Source organism: Pezoporus flaviventris, unplaced genomic scaffold, assembly GCF_033815535.1.
Source record: "Pezoporus flaviventris isolate CSIRO_AGI_PZ_B2104156 unplaced genomic scaffold, CSIRO_AGI_Pfla_v1 ptg000031l, whole genome shotgun sequence".
NCBI classification, from domain to species: Eukaryota; Metazoa; Chordata; class Aves; order Psittaciformes; family Psittacidae; genus Pezoporus; species Pezoporus flaviventris.
This window is the reverse complement of record NW_026892579.1, coordinates 9626166-9642420: the sequence shown is the minus strand read 5'-3', so window position 1 is coordinate 9642420 and position 16255 is coordinate 9626166. Positions and strand designations below refer to the sequence as shown.

The 16255-nt window shown below is 43.8% G+C and overlaps 1 long non-coding RNA gene across 1 annotated transcript; it reads right to left on the bottom strand.

Moving 5' to 3' along the window:
• Nucleotides 1–8121: 8121 nt before the first annotated feature.
• LOC133273421 (uncharacterized) lies at nucleotides 8122–10992 on the bottom strand. The gene is made up of 2 exons (XR_009744785.1): nucleotides 10855–10992; nucleotides 8122–8424 (listed from the first exon to the last, which is right to left on the bottom strand). It is a non-coding gene; the product is annotated as an uncharacterized LOC133273421 (long non-coding RNA).
• Nucleotides 10993–16255: the final 5263 nt, after the last annotated feature.

Here is a 16255-nt window from a genome sequence, read left to right as displayed (position 1 = left end):
TTCATCTGCTCCACCATGTACTTCCATGTGCTGCAGGGGCACAGCTGCCTCAGCATGGGCTACACTATAGACTGCAGGGGAATCTCTGCTCCGGTGCCTGGAGCACCTCCTCCCTCCTTCTGCACTGGCCTTGTTGTCTGCAGGGCTCTCTTATTTTTTCACATATTCTCACTCCTCTCTGCAGCTGCTGTTGCTGTTGGGCAGGTTTTTTCCCCTTCCTAAATACATTACCCTGGAGGCTCCACCACCATCGCTGATGCACTTGGCCTTGGCCAGCAGAGTGCTCGTCTTGGAACTGGCTGGCACTGGCTCTGTCAGGTGGGGGAAGCTTCTAGAAGCTACTCACAGAAGCCACCCCTGTAGCTCCCCCAGTTACCAAAACCTTGTCATGCAAACCCAATACATGTGGACACACACCAGGGCATAAAATACATTAGCAACAGCACAAAACACGTGCTGGAACAGCATCTAACTTAGTTTCTACTGGTATGTAGTCTCTTTGCTTATATGCTGCTTTGATACCCTACTCACTGAGTCACATTAGTGGTTGTGTTGGCTGAGGTTGTATTGGCTGAGGTTATGAGTTGTATTGGCTATAGCACTTTAAAAGGGAATTATTCTGTGTGTCTAGGGCCAGCTTGAAACTGAGGGCTGCAAGCTCAACAGCACATCCTGTCTGCAAATGTCATTCTCAGCCCTAAGCCCCAGGCCACCGTTGCTGCATTCCCATTGCTCCATGAGGCAAGTAGTTGGCACTTTTATGCAGAGCTTGTTTTTTCCTCTAGGCCTGTGCAGCCAAAATGTTTCACACTGGAGAAAGTGAAGTCTCTTTCTCTTCACTTTTCCTTCACGAACCTGTGTGGCTGGAGACCAGGGACAGTAGTGGGTCATGGCAAAGTGAGGGAGTGCACTGTGCCCTGTTACTGCTTGCTGCAGGAGCAAAATAGAAGCCCTTAGTCTTTATTTGAATGAAAAGAAAGCCCTTCCCACTGAAGTTAATGGCATCTGCTGTCTTGCTTCAGTAAACTTTCAGGGTTAAATCCTGAGGTAGTATGGGGAAAAGAATACATGTACAGAGGAAGACAAACAATAATGAAGCCACATATCATTACATTTTCATGATTCTTTAAATACAAAACTATTCTTTGGTGACCCGTGTTCAAAGGAAGAACATACCACTGGTTTGAGGGGCAGTCTTTGGATGTGCCACAGAGCAATGTAACTCTCTGGGTTACAATGACATAATATGAGCCACAGACTTTGCTCCATTCCATAAGAAGACTGTTTTCCCTCTCCTCTTTGGTCTAGATTCAGCATATGAAGGGAAGACACCCTCATGTTTTGGCCATGGCTGAGACCATCAACAGTACTGAGTGCTCCTTCAGAATCAGCTGCAGACCTGCTGCTTAAGTGGAGTTGTATTCCTGCAATATCTGTCGTTTGCTGCTAACTACCTACATGGTACAAAACCCTCTCTCAGTGAAAGCTTTGAAGCTACATTACTAAGGGGATGTAAAGAATTTTAAAAATCCCTCTGTTAAAATTCCTAATTAGTGCCAATGTATTATAAGAAGAGGCTTTCTCCAGGCCACTCTTTTACTGTCACTTGGTCAATTAGGGTAAATGAAAAAACAATGGCTGTGATTTTCCACTCCATCCCTCTAGTTTCACATTAATGTAATAGAGCAATTAACACTTGAGGCTTCAGCCTCTACGGCTGCTAAGCTGGGGTGAGCAGTTGCGGCTGGGCCGCAGGGAAGTCTTAGCTGAGCCAACCTCAGTGAGTGAGGGAGGCAGAGCCGTGAGCCAACCACCTGGCTGCACAGCCCATGCATGAAGTCTTTTTGATGTACACTGAGATGCAAACAAGAGGCTGAACCCTCAGTAATAAATAGCAACACTACATAATAATAGCTGGGAATTACTAAGTGCTTTACACTTATACAATGCCAGTCATAGGAGGCTCTCCCAGCATTTTGCAGACATTAACCTCTGCTATTAAATGTGCATACCATGAGCTTATTAATTAGTTTATTTTTTCTGTGTTATTTTTAACTGGGAGCAGTTCCTTGATCCAGCTCACAACACAGCCCCACACATACATGAGCCTTAGCACTGGGATGTTGATGGTGCTGATAACAGAGGAAGGAGAAGGGAGGTCTTTGCACCAGTGTAGTCCCTGAAGCCTTCATACTGTTAAACCATAGGTTTAGGAAAAATTATATCTAATTCTTAACTCCAGCAATGCAGTCGTGATTAAGATTTTACTGCCTTTCATTACAGTCTCGTTCCCCAGAGTTGTAAGAACAATTAAAAGGCCTTTTACCATGCCCTTGACATGACCCTTTCAAAAGTAGGTTAGGGCTCACCTTTCGCCTTGTCCTGCCTCACTGCTATTAAAGACAGGATTGAATTTTACAGCCACTAGATCTACTTAGAGTTACATTATGATTCATCAGTTCCCTGAGGCAGAGACTGGAGCCAGATCTGTTACTGGTATAAACTGGCACAGCTCCACTGATTTTGACAGTAATTTGCACCGCCTCACCTGTGTATGTTTTCCAAGGCAGCATGTTGCCATTCAAGCAATAATAAAATGAATGGGTCATTATCGTGAGCACTATACTTGTGTTGGCTACAGCAAAGGTACATGAGGCATGAATTTGACTCAGTACTTCTTTGACTGATGGGGAAATCATGGTTGTACAGATAAACAATATGTTTTCTGTTTGTTCTTTTATCAATATCTAGATAGAACATATGGAGGGGTTTTTGAAAGCTTTCTTCTGCGCAAGGTTGTTTTCCACTTCTGAACTGCTAATTTACCATGAGAAATCTGTTCACTGGAATGACAGAATGGGCAAGATGTACAGCAGAAATAGTATGGTCTATTGCAATAAATTACAGGTTTCTTTTTCATGTGCAGCAGTAGAGGCGGCACTGATGCAATTAGCTACAGCTGGTTATAGAAAGAAAATACACATCTGTAGATGGCTCAGACTAGAGGGAACCGAGATGTATTTTCTGGAATTTATCAATGTAGAGAGAGCAGGAAGAAAAAAGAACTGCCAGTTTCATTCCTGGCTACAACAAACTTTAATAAACTTTTTTTCTTCCCTCTTAAACTAACTTAACCTAGTAAACATATTTAGTCCATTACATAGCAATTAGCAAATGCATCTAGGTCACCACACATGCTCCAAAGGAAGGGTATGAAAGGCCCAATTTCTGGACTGAGGGATATGAAATAACTGTTTGCTGAAGTAAAGAACTAAAGTGTGCCATATGTTCTATGCCCTTTTACCTCTAGGCTTCAAATAGCCCGTTTAATTTTGTTGTAAGAAAGACTTGGGACTAATTTGCTAGCAAAACTCTTGCTGCCGGCTGTTCAGAGTTTGCCTGTTCCCAGATATCACAGTCTGGGGTTTCCAGAAACATAGCTGCAGAGGATGTGGCTCATATACATGATTTTCAGCACCAGCCTCATGGCATAGCAGTGCCTTAATGTCCTGGTCATGGACTAATTTTTTTCTCTGCCCATTTTATCTGCCTCTTTTAATCTCAGCACATTCACCATTTTCCACCACATTCTTCCAACGATACATGTGATTATCTTTAAGTTTGTTCTTCGAGAATATACTTTGTCTACTTCCAGAGACAGCATTTCCCCAAATAAAACTGCACCTAAACTATAAAAACAACTGCTCAGTAAAGTTGATCTGAAAAAAAAATTGTAAAAGAGAATTGTGCTGTTATATCTCTAACTTGGTTGCTTTTCTCACTTTTTGATTTCGCTTTTGCCCATTTTTTAGTTTTCATTCTTCTATAGAGAACAAAATGAAATTAAACTTTCTGTGTCAAGGGTTCTCTTCAGTCTCCTGTTTTGTTTCTCTCTCTCATTGCCCTGGCTCTCATCCTTTATGTAACGCTTTTATCTGCCAAGGTCAGGTCTGAGAGACAGAAGTGAGAGAGCTGGCAGACCAATTCTTTCCACTGTTGCTTGCAAATGACAATGAGCAAGACTTTGCAAACACTGAATATTTTCTCAAGAGTGAAATACTCCTGCCACTACACCCCAGTTTTTCATTATTTGGTAGCCCCACAGCTCATCTACTCCCTTGGAAACATCTCCAATAGGTGCTTCACCTTCTGTGCTTTGTAATGAGCTTAAATTAGTGGGTTAGATCTTTTTCATTTCTTTATGCATGGGACACTAAAGTCTGGGAAGTATAAGAGAATGATAACCATGAACATGAATATTTCCCAATGAGGAGTCATGTTGTCATTCTCCAGCCCTACCAGAATCCTTCCCTGTGTTTGAGTGTTAGAATTCATTTCATGGCTTCAGCATCTTAAAAGTGGCTAGTCAGCTATTTTTGCTATTGTTTTGACAATAGCTAATTTGTCTTTCTGTAGAGTGGACTCAGAACTTGCATTGAAAACATCACAGGGTGGGAAAGGAGAGGTGACCTTCAACATCAGCATTCAAGCCCAAAATTCAGAAGGGGCTTCTGGGCTTTTGTCCCAGATGCTTAATCTCTGCCTGAGCTTCACACTCCAACAGAAAACCACAAAGGCGATTACACCAATACAGCACGATCACTGACTTGCCACTTATTTTCAAAGCTGTGTTTAAAAGTAAAATGCCACTTCTTAGACTTCCTCCTTGTTACGCAGCCTGCTTTAATGTTCCATCAAAACAAAGAAAACAACTGTTCCCACATTAGGCATACATTAGCTATGGGGAAAAAAAAAAGAAAAACAATTCATTATTACACGCTTTGGAAAAGGAAAGCAGCCAGGGTGTGTGCCTAGACAACATATTTCTTTAGAAATATGCGGTTACCTTGAAGAAGAGAGGGCTCTTCCCAGCTTGCCAGTATAATGAATGATTCAGGTGCGAATGGAAACACATGAAGGGAAAAGTAAAGATCTAAGGAAGACAGTTTCAAAACTGTAAGGCTAAACAATGTCTCCTCAGACCTCACCCACTCAAATTCCTGCCCCACAACTCAGCAAAAGGAGACAAGCTGCCTTGATACTGGCACCCTGCTGCAGTCATATAAAAAAAAAGGCAAGTATTGAAACCCACAGAACAGATGGCAAAGGAGGCATTTCAAGTACTCTCAGATCATCCTGTGAGTTGAGAACAGATCTTGACAAGCTTCGGGTTATTGAAAATGGATCCAAGCAAGAGCTGAGGCTGCTGCCAATTTCCCTCTCCTTAATTACAATCAATTTCTGCTGTGTGCACACCAGAAAGTAAAAAAGGGCATTCCAAACTTCAGTGTGCGGAGATGGGAAGTACAACCTGTACTCATACACTTCGTTCATAATGCTGAATGCAGAAGATGGTCAGAACGCAGAGGAACAGGGGCTACTTGAACAGAATAATTTATGCCAGTTGCTCCCACAAAGGATACTGGCAAGGACTGCTTTCCTCATTACTCTCTTTGGAAACAATTTTTACACATCCCACCAGTAATGTGAGACTATAAATTAGTCCAGATAGATCACTTAGAGGGAACAGAAAAGATTTTCCGGATCAGAAATTAGCAGTGCATGCTGATGTATTTGGTTTTGGTATTGTCTTCAGTGGTCATCCAAGAATCTGGTAACAACAAAAAGCAAACCTATGAAGCCAAGTATAAAGACAGCCCTTCAGTATAACACATTTGTTTAGTGCTGTAGGAGACCCCACCTCAGCTGCCCCCAGTCACCTGAAAGCTGGCTGTCCCAGGCTGACCTAATCACCTGAAGCTTGTTCATAAATAGCAGCACCTTCACGAGGTGGTTTTGGCTCCCCTTTCTCAGAAACACCTTTTAGGATGAGAACAGCTTCCCGGAAATGTGTGTTTGTCTCTGCTGAATGAGAAGGCAGCTTGGGATGACAAGGTTAGGCTGGGGCTGCAGTTCAGCTGTACAGTGAATACAGTCTTAGGGCTCCAGCCTAACTGTGGAAACATTTTTTGATGGCTTGACTTCTTATCGGCAGGACTTGCTCCCGACTTAGCATTACCTGTGCTCTCACAGCCAGGAGAAAGACACCATAAAACAGCATAAACATGATGTCATGTGCTCAAATTAATCTGATGGAAATGACGAGATGTACCAGCATGGGATGAGGCTCAGGTTAGGGCACTTCATAAGAATTAGGGATGGTGAAACACCACCTGGGGCAGCTGACGCTTTTGCTGTCAGGGGGGTCTGTAGCTTCCCTGTCCCTCTGGGCTCGATTTGCTCTGTGCCAAGCACATTTTGGAAGCAAAGGCAGCAGTGGGGGACTGGTGAGGTATGGGGCTGGGCTGCCACCAGCGGGAGATGGCTGCTGCATTACTGGCTTGTAACGTCGAGCCTCCCCTCCCTGCCTCCAGTGCTGGGTTCACTCTTCGGCTTCTGCCTTCTCCACGTGAGAGAAGTGGGGGGCGGGAAGAAAAGGAGCAACCAGCTCTTTAAGCTTTTGGGCCCACAAGCAATTGGCTCATGTCAGTCATCCCTTTGAAGTACCGGGGCTGTTTGTGGAGGCAGAGGATCACAGCTCAGCCCTGGACAAGCTGATTGTTTCAATCAAAGGTTTAAATGACTGCCACATGCAAATATGTGGAAGAAAAAGCTGAGCTCCACAGCAGCTCCATCATCTTGGGACCCCTCAAGAACCCAGAAGCATGGGGGTGCTCCAAGGCTCTTCAGCCATATCAGATGATTTCTTGTTGCAGCTTGCACTGTCTGTTGTCCTGAAGACAGACAGAGGGGACAGCACTTTTAAGAATTCTAGGAGCTCAGGACTTAATGCTTTAAAGCAGGTTTCACAAGTTTTTGTGGCAGCTTAGGCACATCTTCTTCATGACAGTGCTGGGGTACAGCTACAGACTCACCCCGTGCCTCAGTGTTTCCTTAAGGGCAGCTCTCAGGTGCTCCTTGTTTGGTGTGCAGGTGGGTTTCAAACTCACTGTAATGCACCCCTGCCTGACTCATGTTGGGTACCTGAGTATCTGGATCACACCTCGAGTAGCCTCTTGACTCCAGCCTTGTGGATCTCTGTTCCTCATGGGTAGGTTCCTCATAGTCTGCAGCAGTGGAAGTCGTTAAAACACTTACAAGGAATGGTAATACTGTCTTTAGAGTAAGGCATCTGTGAACGAGCTGTGAGATAGCTTGGTAAGGAGTAGAGGAAATGCCACTCATGCATCCAGGACACTAATACAACATAATAATGCGTTCACTCATTTTAAGTGGCTGCACAGCACAGAATTGCAGATTTCATTTCACATTGCTGTTCAGTTCTAGGAAAAGTTAAATGATACTTGCACATAACCGCTTTTTGTGTCCTTCCTGTTGACCCCAACTATTTGATACCTATTTGAATGCCATGACAGAGTCCAAATGACAAATGAAGGAGAATGAAAAGAGACAAGCTGTTTGTGCAAAATTAGGCAGATCTGCCTGGTGAGAGATTGTCTCTTGTGTTTCCAATAAATTAAATGAGTTTGAGAGCTATCTGTGCTGCTATCAAGCTGCTGCTCCTCACCTGAGCAGTCCAGAGATGAATCATCTTTTAAAACTGATTTTTATGTTCATGATATCCAAAGAGGAGTTGCCAGCTAATTTTCATGGGAAGTTTTGCCCTGCTTTTAGGAATGTGAAGCTAAGTCTTTTAATCTTCTCTGGCCTTCATAAACTTGGAGAAGGAAAAGACACATATGACAAGATTAAGCATTATACAAACCCTATTTTAGTTTATTCCAGTATTTTCCAAACATCAGGCACTCCTGTAGAAAATATCAAGGACCAGAGGCATAGGAATAGGTGGAGGTAGGGGAAAAGGTACAGGAGGCTTCAGATATACATACATGAAGACATGCAAGTTTTACTGCAATATACTAAGGGTATGATTGATTTCATATGAAGGGCAAATGGGCTGAATTTAAGCAAGCTGCATTTGTTCAGGGCTCCAGCTTTGGAACCATCCAATTACGTCAGGCTCAGGCTTGTTTCTAAATGCTTTTCTACCTTTTACTGCTCAATAAAACACTTCGGAGATGTGAACAGCCTATGATGTAGATGTAGATAAGCTTTCTTGAGTCAGCAGATAGCCTAAAAAAATAATCCCAAAGCTGCAGCTCTTTTCTTCCATCTCCAGGAGGTATTTATTCCAAGTTTTACCATCCTGATATGGGAAAACGGCGTAGGATGGAGGAAGAAAGACATCATGATGGCCATCCTTCCTAAGCAAACACTACCTGCTGCTGCCAAGGCAAGGGGTGCTGCCAGACTAATGTACTTGAGGGGACGGACGACTATGTCAAAGCTTCTAGGGAAGGAGGAGTATCCCACAGCTTCCATTTCTCAAAAAAGAGCCTGGCCACTACCATACCATGTTTTTGGAGTCCTGGTGTGCTGGTCCATGGCTTGCCAAACACAGCTCTCTGAGAAGGAGAACAACAAACAAACATTTATGAAATCATAATCAGAAATGTAAGCTCATCCATGCTGTGTCACTTGTGTAAGACCTCCAGCCTGCATCATGTTTTGCCCCAGCCCAGGGGTCTGCTGTCTTGAGCAGACCACAGGGTTGGAGCCTACTTATGACAATATTATTGGGTAGATTAATGTTCCACAGTTTCTCCAGTACTTCTGTTCACAGAGGAACAATTTCACAACAGGGTGCATGTAAATAAACACCAGAGCCAATGTGAGCAGGCTGAGCAAACCAGAAACACCACACTTTGCAGAGGGAGCCACTTGGGCTCAGAAAACAAGCATAGTATTGTGAGGCTTAGTATTGGTGAACACTTGCTTTTACTCTGCTGATCATGAGTAGATCTCATGCCAAAAATTGATGCTTAATGGATTATTTCTAATCATATTTCTTTCTTTTTTCTTTTTCTTCTCCCTCACTCCAGTTTTAGCCTCCTCACACCTGCAATTTAATATTGAAACATTAGCCATGTTGTGATTCCTTTTACTCCATCTTCTCTGACTTTCAGCACACAAACCATTTGGTGCAGGGACTGTATGTGTACAAACTTCATACTCTTCCAAAGTACCTTATCTATTCTGGCTCCAGAGGGAGTTCACGGTCCCAGGGACTGAGGCAAGGGATGCAAAATGCAAGGACTCTGCCCGAAAGAGCATGCCAATGCCTAAAGCTATAATCCTTGGAGTTCTGAATTGGAAGGAGGAGACAAGCTTATCAGAACCATCTCATGGCCTCTGGAGGGGTGATACATAGATCTAAAGGTTGTACACACACAGATTGCTGAGTTCCAAAGCTATGCTGTCAGTAGAGGAGCTGCTCCATCTTCCTGTGCTGTGGAAGCTCTCCTTTCCATGCCCACAGCAGTTGTATCTCAAGACCCTGGGGGAGATGGGGGCAGGTGTCATGGATGAATAGAAATCCAGGGATGCTGCTATTAAGATGTTCATCTACAACTTTTTAGCTTCTCAGTGGTTACAAGCTTATGGTGTTGTAGGGAGCAAAGGCAGATAGTAGCATGGGATTTCTGAGGATAATTGGTCTTTGCATTAAGAGGATGATTCACTGCATCCAACTTCAGATGTTTGCAGTGCAGCAAGTTCTCCACAATGAAGTGGAAATAGATACTTCTAGGGCATGGTTGATTTTGTCCTCACACAGATATCTAAAACAGGTCAGATGAATCATCTCCTGTGAGTATTTCTTTCCACTGACTATAAAGAGGACCTGGCCTCAGATGTAGACCTCTGTATTACAGATATCTGGAGTGAGGTGTAAGGGGTACTTCAGAAAGATATTCACCCCAGACGTATGTGCAGAAGCAGCCTCTATGTTTATACATCAATGTTTCATGCATAGAAAAGACAGGAAGTGTAAGTATGTCCTCAGGGTTGAACCATGGATATTAATAGATTTTGATTGCATTCTCTGGGAATACAAACATCTAGAAAATCAGTAGAAAGCAGCTAAAGTCAAAACTTTGGTGCTAGTATGTAGTTCATAGTGACTTTCAATACATATGTTTAATGCTGATGTGTATTAATTGAAGTATTTGTTTATTACAAACAATGCTGATGAAGTTTAGGACTTACCTTCTTGGCGAAGTAAATATCAATTTTCCCTCACATTTTTGTAAGGAGGTTGCACACAAAGAAGTTTCACACAGAAAAGGTGTGTGATGTGGCGCTCCCTTTGTCCACAGCTGTGGGGACCTTCCAGCTGCTTGTAGGATCATGACAGATTACAGATTGTAGCCACATGTCTTTCCTTACCCTTAGGTCAATATACTTGCTGAAAGCTACTACACTTGCTGTCTGAGTGGCAGAAGAATTGGAGTGTATTATGACTTGGTCAGGTCCCTTTCTGCAGCTGTGGCAGACAGGAGAACCAACAATGGGAGCACCGCACTCTGTTGCCACCCTCCTCTGGCCCCCTGCCCAAGGCTCCCTCAGCCTCACACCAAGGCTGTCCACCCCACATCTCCCTTACAGCTAGGAGACACATGCCCTGGGCCATACCATCAACTGTTCTGCCCACCACCTCACTAGGGCCAGTGACAGTAGCTCATGTGGGGCCCAGCCGCTGACTACCCACAGAAAAGGGTAGGGAGCTCCCTTTGCTCACAGCCATGGGTAGCTTCCAGCTCCCTGCAGAAATGTGATGAGGCACAGGCTGAGGCTATCATCTGTTCTGTAAAGAGCTGACAATTCTCCAGATGAGTGGCAGAGGAGGTAGGGCACAGGAGCGTGCCATGATGTAGTAACATCCTTGTCTGAGCATCCAGCTGTAACACACAGAAGAAGCAAGGAGGAGCAGCCACCTTCCATCACCATGGGCTGCCCCTGCCTCCCTGCTCTCTCCTCCCAGTCCTCACTCACCCGGTTACTCATCTGCCAGCCTAGGATGGTGCAGCCGTTTATTATACCTGTCCAAGGCTAGCTGTGTCACCAGCTGCCAACATTCTACCTACTACAACATGGCCACAACATCACCAGGGCTAATGCCAGGAGCTGGTGGCTGCCTGCCATGATGTGACCATGACACCATCTGGGCTGATGCATTGCTGTGACATGGCTATTCCACCATTCCAGGGTGAAGAAACAAACAAACAAAATCCCAACAACAGATAATGCTGAAGAGGGAAATCAAGCAGAAATCTGAAGAACAGCAGCTTAGCAAAGGTTAAAAAAGAAAATCAGCAGGTCTTACCTGCTGCTTAATTTTAAAGATTTGTGTGGTACTTGCTGCCAGTATCTGTGGGTTTGAAGGCTAAATTCTGGAAGAAAAATGCTTGTCAAATTGACTGAAGGCAAGATTTCACAGCTTTGGAATTACAGGCACGTCCAGTGCCAAACCCTGCACTCAGGAGTGGCTGACAGTTCTGAGGACCAGCAGTGAACTGCAAGACTCATGTCTTTCTTTCCCGGAAAGAGTAGAAGTTGCAAAGTGGACCTTCTTTGTTTACTTGGAGAGAGGAAACTGGAGGCCATACTCCCTGAAGAAAGGCAAACAGATGTTTCATGAAAGGAATAGACCTCAGAAGTATGAATCCCCAGAAGAGATACAGTGTTAATCCTCCTGACTCCCTCAGGTTCCCTGGCACTTCTTCCTTGTTTGGGCTTATGTCTACCACCGCCCAGCCACCGCCAATGCCTCTGAGTGGTATGACCACATTCTTCTGCTATGAAAATCCCAGAGCCTGGGTCCCAAGGGATCTTGCTATTGAAAATGCAGCGTTGGTCTTCTTGGGTCTGGGTTTCTTGTTTTTTGCCTCTGTGAGCTGTTTATTAAGTAGTCAAATAACAGCATACTAAGTAAATGATATCTTGCCTTCCTTGCAAGAAGTAAGACTTGCTACATTTTACAAATATGGAATAAGAAAAAAGTAAGACAAAATACATGGTGACTAACCCCATAGGTGAAAATATTTTACGATAAAACACGCTGGAAATTGGAATGGTTTGCTTCCTGTTATGTACAAAATGGCTGCAAAGGAGCTATTAAAGTCTTTCAAATAAATACAGTGCTTTGTGTGTTTGTTTGTTTCTAGTTAGAGGTATACAATCATTCAAAAGACCATGTGCTGTATAGCCTCTGCAGGGTTTGCTTTGTAGTACAGATAGTGCCTAACCACTACTTTCCTCTCTCTTGATCACTAACGAAAACAGACCATATAGAGATGAAAGTGTTCTAAATCAGTGCTCTGTGTCATTTCCCACTTACTTTGCACTTTTCTGACAGCTGAAAGGCTGCAATAAATTGAGTGCATGCACACCCACAGAGAATGACAGTACTACCATAACCTAGAAACTCAGGACGTGTATTTTCTTACCCAAGAGACTATACTGTAAAATTATCAAAGTGGGGGGTTTGTTAATGTTCTCCAGTGGAATTTCAACATTAACATTTTGGTCAATGTGATTTCTTTGTGAGTTGAGATTTCCTGCTACTTTTCAAAAAAATCAAAAAACATTTTGAACTAAACTGAAAACAAATCTAATGCTATAGCTAAATAACAGTTTCATACTAACACATGTATGAATAAAAACTCGGGCATGTAATAACAGCAGATTTTTTTTCTTTTGCTCCCTTTTTTTCCTTCTGTCCTTTCATTCCTTTCTCTCATTTCCTTCCTTCCTTCCTTCCTTCCTTCCTTCCTTCCTTCCTTCCTTCCTTCCTTCCTTCCTTCCTTCCTTCCTTCCTTCCTTCCTTCCTTCCTTCTTTCCCTCCCTCCTGCCTTCCTTCCTTCCTTCTCTCCCTCCTTCCCTCCCTCCTTCCTTCCCTCCCTCCCTCCTTCCCTCCCTCCTTCCTTACTTCCCTCGATCCCTCCCCCCTTCCTTCCTTCCTTTTTTCCTTCCTTCCCTCCCTCCCCCCTTCCTTCCCTCCCCCCTCTCCCCTTCCTTCCTTCCCTCCCTCCTTCCCTCCCTCCCTCCTTCCTTCCCCCTTCCTTCCTTCCTTCCTTCCCTCCTTCCCTCCTTCCTCCCTCCCTTCCCTTCCCTTCCTCCTTCCTTCTCTCCCTCCCTTCCCTTCCTTCCCTCCCTCCCTCCCTCCTTCCTTCCCTCCCTCCCTCCTTCCCTCCCTCCCTCCTTCCTTCCCCCCTTCCTTCCTTCCCTCCTTCCTTCCTTCCTTCCCTCCTTCCTTCCCTCCTTCCTCCCTCCCTTCCTTCCCTCCCTCCTTCCTTCCCCCCTTCCTTCCTTCCTTCCCTCCTTCCTTCCTTCCTTCCCGCCTTCCTTCTCTCCTTCCTCCCTCCCTTCCTTCCCTCCCTCCTTCCTTCTCTCCCTCCCTTCCCTTCCTTCCCTCCCTCCCTTCTTCCTTCCCTCCTTCCCCCCTCCCCCCTTCCTTCCTTCCCTCCTTCCTTCCCTCCCCCCTTCCTTCCTTCCTTCCTTCTTTCCTTCCTTCCTTCCTTTCCTCCCTCCCTTCCTTCCTTCCATCTTTCCTTCCTTCCTTCCTTCCTTCCTTCCTTCCTTCCTTCCTTCCTTCCTTCCTTCCTTCCTTCCTTCCTTCCTTCCTTCCTTCCTTCCTTCCTTCCTTCCCCATTACCTCCCTTCTCCCCTTCCTCCCTTCCCTCCTACCTTTCTCCCTTCCTCTGTTTTTCCCTTTGCCCTTCCTTCCTTCCTTCCTCTCTCCCTCCTGGCCTCCCTCCCTCCCTCCCTCCTTGCCTCCCTCCCTTCCTTCCTCCTTCCTTTCTCTCTCCCTCCCTCCCTCCTTCCCTCCCTCCCTCCCTCCCTCCCTCCTTCCCTCCCTCCCTCCCTTCCCCTTCTTCCTGTCCTTCTGTCCTTCCTTCTACCCTCCTGCCCTTCCTACTGCTCTTTCTTCTTCTGTTTCTGCCTTTCTTTCTTTCGTCTTCCACTTGTAATTTTGCTTTGTAGGTAGTTGAAGATCTGGTTTATTTTAAAACAATGAAGAAGGCAGAATCCCCTGAGGTAAATTCATTGAGTACTGGGAGGTCTTGGTAACACAATTGAACTGGCACTAAATCAATAAAAACAGAACAGAAAAAAAAAAATAATTAAAACATTCTGTCAAAAAAATGGAGCAGTAATTAAAAGATGCAAACTATTGTTTTGCTACACTAATTACATTTTAATTTTCAATAGCTTGCTGAATAGTATAAAAGCCCATGCCTATAAAATGTCCCAGTGACAGTGCTCTTTCTGCAACTAGCGTGATAACAGTGTTTATGTGCTGTAACAGAGTGGTATGTGCTTTCAACTCTGTGTGGGTGAAACTAGCTTCCCTAGCTTCCTTGCAAGATAGCATGACAACAAAGTTGTTTTGCTTTTTTTTTTTCTGGTGTGGAAAATTATTACTCAACACACACTCACACACACACACGCACGCACATATACATGCACACAAAAACAGGCTTAGGCCAAGAGACACTCTGCTCACGGCACTTCCATTGACCTCAATGGGAATTTTGTGTGTGGCGCAATAATGGGTTGTTGGCCAGCATGAATACTGTACTTAGGTTTAGACCATGTTGTTTTCTTCACATGTTTCTGAAGGATGAAGAGAAAAACAAATTGAATTTTCCTATTAATACACACCATTTGCAACCCTAACACATGCAACCTTTTAGGCAGAGTCCTGAGGACTTTTCTCACAGAGCAATCCTCATAGATTTCACTGGTAGATACCCATACATAAAAGCAACATAATAAAGCCCATATTGTGTACCATTATGAATCATAATTGTCCTGAAAAAAAATTACGTAATTCATTTAGCTCTTTTTGCAAAAAGTTTAAGGCACAGATTTCCATAGGCAGATTGAAGAAACGCTCCAAATCAAGGGTATGTGGAAAGGAGTTTGTTACTGTTGTTTGCAGCAGCTCAACGCAAAAACGAGTTATTCAGATGAGTCCTGGCAAAATCTGGATCCATTAGCTACAATCTGCTTCTCTACAGCTGTAGTTTACGCACTCTGCCTTTCATATCATCTCAATTGAATGATAGAGCTCTCCCAGAAACAGGCATCCCATGTGTTCAGACGTGCCCCTAAAACAATAGATCACTTCCATCAAAGTGGGAGCGGCGGGGAAATAATTTCTCAGAAACTAATCCCTAGATTTCAGATGTATGAAATCAATGAAATGCCTCAATCCATGAAAATGGTCAGCATTGCTAAACAATATTTCACAACTGCATAGCTTTTCTACATTTGCAATGTAATTTGGAATTACTTTGTAATAATATGAAAAATAATAATAAAATAAGACTGTGCCAAATGATGGAATAAAGTTAGTGCCCTCCAAAACCTCCTAAATTCACCTCTCCATTGCATGTATTCATTCCCATTTATCTGGGAAGAGTTAACAAGGTATAAATCTGGACAGTGTCAGCCTACTATCTGGAAATATATAACAAGTAAATTTAAAAGGGAAGCCAGGATAACAATATTACCAAAATCAGGCTCACTTACACTGTATACAACATCTGTATGTTCTTCTAGGGAGTGATAAGGTGATACTGATCACACCAACAGTATTGGTACTTTTTGGAATGGAAGCTAACCTGGAGGTTAGGAAAGTTACTATAAATAGTACCATTTGCATCCTGTGGAAAACTGCAATTACACATTTTCACACACCAAAGTTGCAAAACCAAAACAAATACAAAACCCGGAGCAAAATCTGGCCAAACATAAAAAAAAACAAAACAACTCTAGTTTAGAAAACTAGTCCCTTAGCTTCTGGGAATAGCCCAAATTGAAGGGGGTTTAGTGCTGATGCAAGAATAAATTGCTTAAAGAATTATTTCATGGACACATAGTATTCCCCAAATCCCTATTATTATGATGCTAGTGAAATATCCCGATTTACTGAAATTAAACAAAGACAGATATTTATTTAGAATTCCTGTAACTGCTACAACCAATAAATGTGTTTCATCACTATGATTGCAAAAACAAATACCTACCAGAGAAATGCAGTTCACAACAGCACATAACTGAATGGAAATAGAAATTTTGTTAATGTTATGCTAATACTCATGGCAGATGTATTGGACTAAAGGGAAAATAAATTAGAAGAGCTGATTGAGACTGAGCCATGGAAGAGTCCCAGGGAGCAGTGGGCTGGCCAGCCCCTGTGCATCAGTGTTAGCACAAGACCAGCTGCCAAGGCACAGGGAAGTTCTGGCCAGCTGAGGAGGGGAAGGTGGGCTTGGTGTGAGGTACTAACAGTGTAACTGTGGGCCTGAGGACACAGCGAGGATGAAAGCAAAGATGTCCTTACGGCCCTTGGTAGACTGAAAAAGCCTTAGGATGCCTGAGCCAT